Consider the following 11,068-nt stretch of genomic DNA (forward strand, 5'->3'; position numbering starts at 1 on the left):
CCTCAGACCTCCTCTCTCTGGACCCGCTGAACCCCAGTAACTGGCCCCCATTCAACTGCCACATAGTAGGGGTCATCCAGACGTTCTTGGGATGGTAGGTATGACTTCCAAAGGGGTTGAAGCCTTCCTTCCCCCGCTGCAAGCCTGATGCCATCAGCATGGCCAGGACACTGCTACAAACAAACAAACAAACAAACAAACAAACAAACAAACAAACACACACACACCACCACCACCACCACCACCACCAACAACAACAACAACAACGACGACAACAAAAGACAAACACATGCGTATGTGACTTGGGGACATACTTTCCGCAGCCTCCAGGGACGAAGGCACTCGCTTCGCTGGGTAAATCCTACGAGGCTTCACTAAAGCGCTTGCCAACTTACTTCTCAGAAGGATCGATCTCTGCCCCCATCACCCGCCATCATCAGGCAAGGTCGTCAGAATCCATGGGAGATATAGACTAGAAGAAGAAGTAGAGGAAGGAGGAGGAGGAGGTGGAGGAGGAGAATCAGTGACATGAGGTGTGTACGACTTCTTGTCTCCAAGAGGATTGAGTTTTAAATTTTTTTCTTTTCAGATACAAGGGAAAATAAACTTTTGTTTTTTCCCCTTCCTTCCCTTTTAGAGGCGGACACCCACATGGTAAATATCATACCTCTGTCAGCAGAATGGAACCCTTTCTCTTTTTCTCCCTCCCTGACCCTTCTGGGATTCAGAAATCCTCCGTGAGGATTTTTCTATTCTTGGCAGCAGAGTTATTAGCATCATTGACTTGGAGGCAAAAACTTAGGTTTCCATTAAACTGGGATAGACATGCATGGATAAGAGATACTAGTGCTACTCGTTTTCCTTAGGGTTCCCCTGTGTCTGTGGTGTGTGTGTGTGTGTGTGTGTGTGTGTGTGTGTGTGTGTGTGTGTGTGTGTGTGTGTGTGTCTGTGTGTCTGTGTCTGTGTGTCTGTGTGTCTGTGTCTGTGTCTGTGTCTGTCTGTCTGCCTGCCTGCCTGCCTGCCTGCCTGCCTGCCTGCCTGCCTGTTTATTGTAGGAACTCTCTGTCAATGGAAGTATAGTTGACTTACAATGTTGTGTTCATTTATGACGTACGGCATAGTGATTCACTTATTCACACACACACACACACACACACACACACACACACACACACACACACACACACGTATACTTTTTCAGGATAGGTTATTACAAGCTATTGAACATAGTTCCCTGTGCTAGACAGTAGGACCTACTTGTGTACCTAGTTTGTATAGGGTGGTTTATATCTGCTAATCCCAAACTCCTGATTTATCCCTCTGCCCTCCCCCATTCCTCCACCCTACCCTGTCCCCTGTGTTAACCATCGGTTTCTTTTCCATGTCTGCGAGTCCAGTCTGTTTCTGGTTTGTAAATAGGTTCCTTGGAGTCTTTTTAAAATGGAGTTATTTATGTATGGATGGGTGTCTTGACTTACTTTCAGATCCCACCTAGAAGTGATGGCATAGGATATCTGTCTTCCTCTGGGTGACTGACATCACTAAAGCTACGGAACTCTTCACGTATGTGCGTGTGTCGTCCACGTTCAGGGGCCGTGCTGATCTTCTCTGGATGGTTCCCGTGTTAGTCGATGTGCTGTGGCAGCAAGCGCTTGCCTTAGGGTTTTTGTCTCAACCTGAAAGCCGGCCCGGAGACTGAAGGTCTTCTAGTTGCCTCCACTATCTGCCTAGGACCATCTCCACGAACGTTTCCCATTTTCTCTCACCCTTTTGTCTTGGCATCATTGAGTACTAAAATGCTCCGTCTCCTGAAGCCCTGCAGACTGAAGCTGGACAACGGGAGGTAAACGTCAGAGAAATGGCCACAACAGCTCCTGTGGAAACCATCCTAGGGCCTGTTTTTGGAGGAGCCGCTCAGAGAGTTGAGCCGAACACCCCAGGACATCATCAGAGGCATTTCAAACTGCTCGAGCCATTTCGATGACCCCGATGTGTGGAAATCTCCTACTAGACTGACCCCCTACTCCCGGCCCTGAATCTGGTTTCTCATCTGCTCCAATGATTAACTTTTGTGCTGTACTTTGGTTTTCCACACAAGTGCCTCTTAGGCGATACCTGACTGCTTGCTCCCTAGGCCTAGCTTCAGAAGCCCATCGACACCACCGCCTCCTGAGACGAGATACTACAACTGTTTCCTTGAACAGACCTGTTCTCAGAACTAAGAAACTGGGTCCATGAAACGCAGGCCCTCTAGGAAACTATTCCCTCCCTCCTGCCCCCACACCACACGCACGCATGCACGCTCAGACGCACGCACGCACGCACGCACGCACGCATGGACGCACATGCACAGTCAACAGCCCAGCTTTTAATGTGTAAAACTTCCAGGGAAGTTACAGAATAGGGAAATGTTGGGGTCCAGAGTAGGCTGCCCCAAAATGTGCCCGATGGACTATGCTGAATGAAAGGGACTTCACAACTGGCCAAGGGGGAGGGTATAGGTCAGTGGTAGAGTGTGTGCTTAGCAAGCAAGCACAAGGTCCTGGGTTTAATCCCCAGTACCTCCGGTCAAAAATAAATACATAAAATCGAATTCCTCTCCCCGCCCCCCCCCCCCCCAAAGTATACACTGCTGTATGTCAACTCTGTCTCAATAAAACTGGAAGAAAAAAAGGAAAAAAAAATGATTTAACAAAAGAAGGAAAGAAACAAACAAAGAACTGCCCGAGGCAAGAGGAACACTCTGGCCCTCCTTTCTGCCTCCCTGGAAGCAGGGGAAAAAGAATTTTGTTTTTTTAAAGTCTCCCATCCCAGAGGAATCTATCAAGTCAGAGGTCTGCTTCCATGCCCTTCCATGATTCTCAAACGGTGTAGTGGGGTTTACCCAGATTAGGAAAAGGAGGGGACTCCTTTGGCCTGAGACCAGGCGAGATTCTCCCCCTCCCTCCCGCCTCCCTCCGTGCAGTTGGGACGGGGTGGCCTAAGGGTGGGGAAATTGAAACCAAAGAACAAAAGCCGTTCAACAGAGAGGAGCCGGAGGCCAAGTCAAAGGCTCTGACCTGAGCACAGAGCTTTCTGCATTTGAATGAAGCGATTGAACGAGGCCCTGCCGAATGGATCCTCCTGACGTCCCCGCCCCCGCTTCCAGGAGACAGTCAGTCGATTTGGGACCGATCGGTGGAGAAGGCCTGTGAGGCGGCGGCGGCGGCGGTGGCGGCGGCGGCGGCGGAAGCAGCGGCGGGGGCGGGGGGGGGGGGGTGGTGCGCGGGCGGGGGCGGGACCAACGGTCGCTCCAACTCTGCCTGCCTGCCTGCCTGCCTGCCTGCCTGCCTGCCTGCCTGCCTGCCTGCCTGCGGGGCTGAGGCCTGAGGGCCACGCTGGTTCCTGCCACTCAGGGAAACTTCTGCGGGTGTTGCCGAAAGATCGCCCTCCCCGACCCCGTCCCTGACGAGCCAAATAACCCAGAGACAGGGTCTTAGAGTTTAGAAGAAAAGAGGCAGCTTGATTGCTTTGCTGGGCAAAGGGGACTCACAGCAGGCTAGTGCCCTCCAAACTGTGAACCCGTCTTGGGGTTGGGGTTTCATGCTTCTGTGGACGAACAGGTTGGAGCATGAAAGGGAATCACAACAGGCGGGAGCACAAAAGGTGCTCATGATCAACAAGGGTCTCTGATGAAACTTGCTCCTAAATCTGGATGAGTGTCTGATAACATGGGACCTCCTGGTGGTCTAGTAGGTCATCAGCCCGTGACCTTCTTTATCTGGTCAGACTCACCCGGCGGCACCAGCGCCACGGAGGAACTCGGGGTGGGGGGTGGGGGGTGGGAGGGGGCTGGTCGTTCTCCTGAGCTTATCCTCCCGTGACTCCCTTCCTGGGGAAAGACTCAGACGCCAAACATGATTGTCAAGTTGAACGATCAGAGGAAGGTCAAATCAAACAGTTAGAATCGACAACTTTAGCTGTTTTTAACAGTGGGCCTGGAGCTGGGAGCGGTGTCTGGTCAGTCGAGTTTGCTGATCGTTCTAAAAGCAAGCAGTAAGCATAAAGCCAAAAATTGGCTTAGCCTAAGTGCGGCCACTTCATGATTCCTCCTTCACTGGGGGCTGAGGCGTGGGGGAGGGCGGGGTGTGGGGGACAGGACTGAGGTGGCGGCGAACTTCTCCGTGAATGCTCGGAGCCGAACTGCTCTCTGGGCCTAGGTCTGAAAAAGGCCTGAGTCTCAGCTATGACAGATTCTCTCTCTTTCTGGGCACATGGACTGACTCGCCCCGCATCCTCCCATCCTGTCAGACCCTTTGGACACACACCTCCACCTGAAGAGTTCTTTGGCCTCGTCCAGAAAAAACAAACACACGCACGAACAAAACCAAACGAGCACACAGAAACCCTGCTGATCTCCTTGGACCCCATTCACTTCGGAGAGTCCCTCTCGTAGAAATCCCCTCTGATCGATGATTTCACCACAGCCGCCTCCCTTTCTCCGGCACAGTGACCCCCCACCCCCACCCCTGCGTGGGCCCTGTCCCTCTACCTATCAAAAACCAAACCCCAGGAGAAAAGAAAATCAGAATGCTGTTTTGAGCCACTGGATCTGTGAAAGGAACCAAACAGAAAGCTGAAATAACCAAACCAGCCGAACACCAAAAGCGAACAGACAGATACCCCAGAAAGAAGGGCACGCTGACCCTTGCCCCTTTCCTTCCTGGAATCAGGACATAACATAGATCTACACCCCACCCCCCACCCCACCCTCCCCAGATGTCTTCTTTATGCCGGAACGAGAGTGACGTTCTTATTGTCAACGGTGCTGTTATGGAAATGACAGGCCGGCCAAGAAACAAGCACCACTCGGAGGGTTGGAGTACTCAGATTTATTACGCCGGCGGGCTCAGAGGGGCTTCTGCTCCTAAGCCTTGAGCACCTCCAAGACGTGCACATGAGGTTTTATAGGGTTAAGTACCAGCTTGGGGTATTCGGCCAATAGGCACGCAATAGCTTTAGCAACATCATTATCACGAAAGTAGAGGCAGTGAGGCAGCAAACCAACATTTCAAGGCCAGATATGTCTCTTTGAAAATCCAGCTGGCTAGCAAAATATGAACAGGGAATCAGCAAACCGGCACTTATTAATTTAGATTTACGAGTTAGCCCAGCAGAACTCAGATCAGTAATCCGACACTTGTTACACTTAGATTTGCGACTTAGCTTGTTAGCCCAGCTGGGCTTTTCCTTCACAGTGTAAAGCGGAGAAGGAGAGAATTCTGTACAAACAGACCTCGATGAAAAGAATCCTCACCCTCTTTTAGGCCCCCACCTCAACACACGTGCGCGCACACACACACACACACACACATGCATGCACGCACGCGCGCGTATAGTTACTCCTGTTCTCTCTCTTTCTCTCTCCCTCTTCCTTTCTTACTGATTTTTTAAAAATGTTTACTGATAACACAGAAAACAATTGCTTAAATGTTGTCCAGGAATGATATTCATTTTTGAAAACATGATATATATTGTAAAGGATTTGGGCTCCCTTAGAAAAATCCCAGTCCAGGCACGATTGTATAGCACCTCCTTTCACTTTCAAGTGTCTCATTTCAGACAATAAAGTAGCCAGTCATCTTCCTTGTGCATGACCTTTGTAACTGGCACAAGTCAAACGGCACAAAATTCAGACCCAATCTCCTGATCCATATGATTCTCATATTCTTTTTTTTTTTTTTTTTTAGCGAGTCCAGAAGCTATGGGTCTGTGCCAACCACCCGTGGCTGTTCACTATCCAGCATTTCTTCCATTATCTTTATGTTGTCCTGTTTCTTGGAAGTATTAGTGCAGCTACTTTTCCCGATGGTCTGTCTCTGTCTCTCACTCTTTTCTCCTTCTTTTTTTTTGGGGGGGGAGGAGGGGGATGGGTTTGATTAGGTTATTTATTTATTTTAATGGTGGTTCTGGGGATTGAACCCAGGGCATCATGCATGCTAAGCAGGCACTCTAACAATGATCTATATCCTTCTCTACACCGCCCCCCCGACCCTCCAGCACCGCCCCCCCCCGTCCCCGGCCAGGGCCTGTCTTTGCTCAACCCAATAGAAAAGCATTTATGTTTTGCCAGTTTCCTGGGTCCTTCTTTGTTTCATAAAACTGAGAAGAAATACACGTGGAAGTTCTCTCCTATGAATTGAACAGACTGAAGATCCTTTAAATAACCAAATGAGGTGGAAGTGCAGAGAGTACCATACGGGAACACACCGAGGCACATCGTCATCAAATTGACCAAAACTAAGGATAAGGAGAAAATATTAAAATGAACGAGAGAAAAGCAGCAAATAACATACAAGGGAACTCCCGTAAGGTTATCAGCTGATTTTTCAGCAGAAACTCTACAGGCCAGAAGTGGGTGGCACAACATACTTAAAGTGATGAAAGGGGAAAACTGACAGGTAAGAATACTCTATTCAGCAAGGCTCTCGTTCAGATTTGAGGGAGAAATCAAAAGCTTCACAGATAAACAAAAGCTACAAGATTTCAGCACCATCAAGCCGGCTTTACAAGGAATGATAAAGGATGGTCTCAAGTCATCAAATCCTAAGAAAAGAGAACAAAAAGATGACAGAGAAAGGGAGGGGGGGAGAGAGGGAGAGAAAGAGGGGGAGAGAGGGGGGGAGAGAGAGAGAGAGAGAGAGAGAGAGAGAGAAAGAGAGAGAGAGAGAGGGAGGGAGGGAGGGAGGGAGGGAGAGGAGACCTTCGAAAGATTGCTTTGCCTGTTTAGGGTCTTCCGTTGTTCCTTAAAAATTTTGAAATTGTTTGTTCTAGTTCTGTGAGGAATGTCGTGAGTATTTTGACAGGGGTTGCATGGAACCTGCGGATTGCTTTGGATAGTGTGGCCATGTTGATAGTATTGATTCTTCCAATGCAAGAGCACAAGGCATCTTTCCATTTCTTTGTGTCATTTCAGATTCTGGAGTATAGATAACCTCCTCGATTAAGTTTATTTCTAGGCATTTTACTGTTTTTGACTCAATGGAAGTGTTTATCCCAGTTATAAAATTCTGGTTTTTAAAGTGGAGGGGGAAAAATAAAAAGGAAAGGAAGGGCCACAAATGGCAAAATATCCTTCTTTCTCATGGGTGAATTGTATTCCATTACGTGTGTGTATGTGTGTGTGTGTGTGTGTGTGTGTGTGTGTGTGTGTGTGTGTCCCCTCTTCTTTATCTATTCAAATGTTGATGTGCACTTAGGATGCTTCCGTATCTTGGCAATCATAAATGATGTTGCTGTTAATAGCAGGGTGTGTGTATCTTTTTGAATTCATTCTTCTTTTGTGGTTGGCTTTATTCCTTTGATAAGTATGTAAGTTTAAAAAGCTAAAGCTCTAAACCTTCCTGGAAACAATGCACAGTACATATATGTAAATTAAAAATATATGTGCAGTAAAAACATTTTAAAAAAATAAATAAATAAAAAAGAACGAAAGACAAGGAAATTAGCTATCAAGCCGTGAAAGACATGGAAGAAACTTAAAAGACATCTTACTAAATCAAAGAAACCGGTCTGAAAATTGTTACCAACTGTACAATTCCAACCAAATGACATCCTGGAAAAGGCAAAGCTCTAGAAACAATCAAAAGATCATGGTATCCAGGGGTTTGGGGAGAGGGAGGGAAGGAGGAATGAACAGATGCAGCGTGAGGGATTTTTAAGGCGATGAAATTATTCTGTAGGATACCATAGTGGTGGCTGCATGTCATTGTACATTTGTCAAAACCCATAGAACGTACAACCTCAAGAGTGAACCGTCCTGTAAACTATGGACTTTGATGGATAATAACGTGTCCATGTCGGATCATCAGTTTTACCAAATAGGCCACACTGATGAGAGATGTTGAGGGGAGTGGAGGATATATGCGTGGGTGGGGAGGGCTATGTGAGAACTCTCTGTATTTTCTGCTCAATTCTGCTGTGAGCCTGAAACTGCTCTAGGAAATAAAGTCTATTAATCAAAAACAAAAACAAAAACAAAAACAGAAACAAAAACAAAAACAGAAACAAAAACAAAACACCCAAATGAGGTGAACCAGGATTCAGTCATCCAAAATGGAGCTGGACGGCCAGTGGGAGGAACTTTGTTGCAGACATAGTCCTGTTTCAGGGAGGGGGACGTTGTCCCCTCCCTCTACACATCTTGAGTTCTCTGGGCTGGACTGATCCAAAAATGGACCCCAGACGGATCGTTGAGCAGGAGCGACAGGGAACCTACTGTCTTTCATTCAAGCACTCATGTGTCCCCGAAGCAGGCAGCTTTTCTCCGTTTTAGGACAAGAAATCAGCCCTTTGTGCGAAATGGGCCGGGCTGAGAGCCTTTGGTTTTGGGTGACCCGTCCGTGAAGAATCGAGACGGAGTTTGGGTTTTGGGGAGGGGGGGAAGCCCCTGAAAGAAGTCACGAGGTTGGTTGGTTTCTCTAGGCTTCCGGGGCCTGAAGGCTCTCAGTGGGTGATCAGGGTGTTTTCCTAAGTCCAGATGCAGGGAGGGCACCCTCCACGGAAGTGATCGATTTCCCGCTTTCAGGGAGACAGAAAGAAGAGTCTGAGGGTCCCTCTTGCGTCTGCTGGCCCCTCGGCTTCTTCGGTCACTCTCATTTCTAACCCATCCGTGTGCCACGGAGGCACATACATGTTTGGGGTGGCCTCCCCTGGGTCCCGACACCGGCATCAATGGGGGGAGGGGGGGCATGAGTGGTCAGAACTGTATCAAGCTCAAGGGCACCACCAACCGGTTTCAAAAACAAATCTGCCAGCAGCTGCTAGCCGCAGCCTGGTCGTTTCAAAGTTCCCGCCTTGCTCTTGTGGTGTGTTTTCTTTCGTTTCCCCTTCTCCACTTGCCCCGTGGGGTAGTCTGATGACACACACTTCCAGTGCTTCTTTCTTGCATCTGTGTCTCCTGGGCTGCAGTCCTAAGAGCCCCCCCCATCGCCCCCGCCCCCCCAATCAACTCGTTTCTTTACCCTCCACCAGGTCTCCTGGCTTGGAAATCTCGGCTCACAGCATGTGTCTCGTGTCCTCTCTGAATTCACGGGCCCAGCCATCCACCCTAAGGAGACGGAGGGAGGGAAGGAAGGTTTTGACCTGGCGACCTTCCTTGCCGGCATCCTCCGGATTTGGGACCCTTCAGTGCGCCACCTGCCACCCGCCATACCACTCTCACCCTGAGGCCTAGCCCTCGGGGCTCCGTCCACGCGGAAACCTGAACGCGGACGGGCCTGGACGGTGGGCGGGGTGGGGGTGGGGGTGTGGAGGGGCTTGCTTCATCACTGCCGGAACCGTGGAGGCGACCGGGACAGACGCGTCCTTCAAGAGGTGAAGGGACACGTCGCCCGGGCTAGGTCCGTGCCACAGCATGTGATTTGGCTCTAAAAAGGAAACCAGGGACCCGTGGAGCCGAGAGACCTGTGGGAGACAGGCGGGGCCGTTTCTGCGTGCCCCTGACTCCCTGAAAGAAGCCAATCTGAAAAGGTGGCATCCTGTAGGGTACCGGCTCTGGATGACATTCATTCTCAAAAGGGCAAAAGCCCCAGAGAGGGTGAAAAGATGAGTGGGGTCGGGGGTGGTGGTGGTGAAGGTTGTCTGTGTGGGTGTGTGTGTGTGTGGGTGTGTGGGTGTGTGTGTGTGGGTGTGTGGGTGTGTGTGTTGTGGCGGGGGGTTGTTGATGAATAGGTGGAGCACAGGGGACTTTTAAGCAGCGAAACTCTCCGGTAGGTAGGTCCACGATGGGGTGAAAACCAACGTGTTGGATATGGCAATACCTAAGATGGGGTGAACTGAAAGAACCCTTCTGGGTGTCCCGCCCCTCAGCCGAAGTTTAAAGTCCTTCCTAAAGCCAGAAGGTAAAGACACACGAGAGCAATCTGAGGGGCCATCGCTGAGGAGTAACAGCGAGGCCAGTGAATCCAGTGAAAGACTGACTGACGTGGGGGCCTGGGTCCCTCGGCTCGACCCCCTTCCCCGGGAAACCGAAGCCTTCGACGCAGGGATGCGCTTTGACACGCTTCTGTCTCATCGGAGAAGGCTTCTTCTGCCTGGCATTGCGTGACGGGGCCGAGAAACCCGTCCTCTCCTCCTCTGCGTGAGGTAGCGGTCGCTCCCGCCTTTGCGCAGCGGTGAAGAAAGCTACCAGAAACACGGTTCTGCGTTTCTCTCGATACCGTGGGCGAGCGTCACGGCTTTTCCTTGCGTTCCACCATGCAGTCAGATAGCATTCTCAAAACTAAGCGTGCCATGCAAATTTTCCTTTTCCTTTTTTAAAGTGACTGTCAAGAACTTAGGCAGCATCGAGTGAAAACGTTGGGCACCTTCATCTCTTGGTTTGTATGGAGCCAGCTAGGTCATCAGACCCACGTCACCATGATTTCTGAATTCTAAGATCCTTTCCAATCCATGATATTGTACATTCCTGGGTCATGGGATGTCACTATGGCTGATCAGGTCAAAGGGAATGTGTCCCTCCAGAGCACTTATTAACACGTCAGTTTATTTAAACGACAACAAAGGAAATTCCCTTCGGGCGATATTCATTCCACACGCTAAAGGAAAGCGATAGGTTGTGTGCCTGAGCCCACACAGTGTGACGCAGGAACGGGGTGGGGGTTGAGGGAGGAGGAACTCTGGCTAGTGTCCGGGACCTAACGGGAGATAGAGTGGAGGATTTTTGCCCTTCTTCAGGGACAGGGTGAATCGGCCCGAGGTTGCCTTGTGCGCTCAGAAAGAGGGCCTTTACCGGATGCCCCGAGCAAGCAGACTTTTCTTTTCTTCTTCTTCTTCTTTTCTTTTTTCAGTTTTATTGACATAGGTTTGACATACAGCCCTCTATCAGTTTCAGGTGTACAGCACAATGATTTGACTTCCATAGACTGTGAAGTGATTATTAGGTAACTTTAGTGACCAGGAAACAACGATATGTTAAAAGGGGGTTTAATCAACAGAACTGCTATTTCTGATGATCATCTATTCCTAAGAGAAAGGACAGATGAACACTCCAAAATGCAGCAAGTGCATAGTCACAGAATGATGAACA

General features: G+C 49.5%; 1 long non-coding RNA gene and 1 other non-coding gene across 2 annotated transcripts; both read right to left on the minus strand.

Moving 5' to 3' along the window:
* Nucleotides 1-29: 29 nt before the first annotated feature.
* On the minus strand, nucleotides 30-3,221 carry LOC141576816 (uncharacterized). The gene is made up of 3 exons (XR_012505256.1): nucleotides 1,479-3,221; nucleotides 315-472; nucleotides 30-173 (listed from the first exon to the last, which is right to left on the minus strand). It is a non-coding gene; the product is annotated as an uncharacterized LOC141576816 (long non-coding RNA).
* LOC141576818 (U6 spliceosomal RNA) lies at nucleotides 1,544-1,652 on the minus strand. The gene has a single exon (XR_012505258.1). It is a non-coding gene; the product is annotated as a U6 spliceosomal RNA (small nuclear RNA).
* Nucleotides 3,222-11,068: the final 7,847 nt, after the last annotated feature.

Source organism: Camelus bactrianus, unplaced genomic scaffold (genome assembly GCF_048773025.1).
Source record: "Camelus bactrianus isolate YW-2024 breed Bactrian camel unplaced genomic scaffold, ASM4877302v1 HiC_scaffold_36, whole genome shotgun sequence".
Lineage (NCBI taxonomy): Eukaryota > Metazoa > Chordata > Mammalia > Artiodactyla > Camelidae > Camelus > Camelus bactrianus.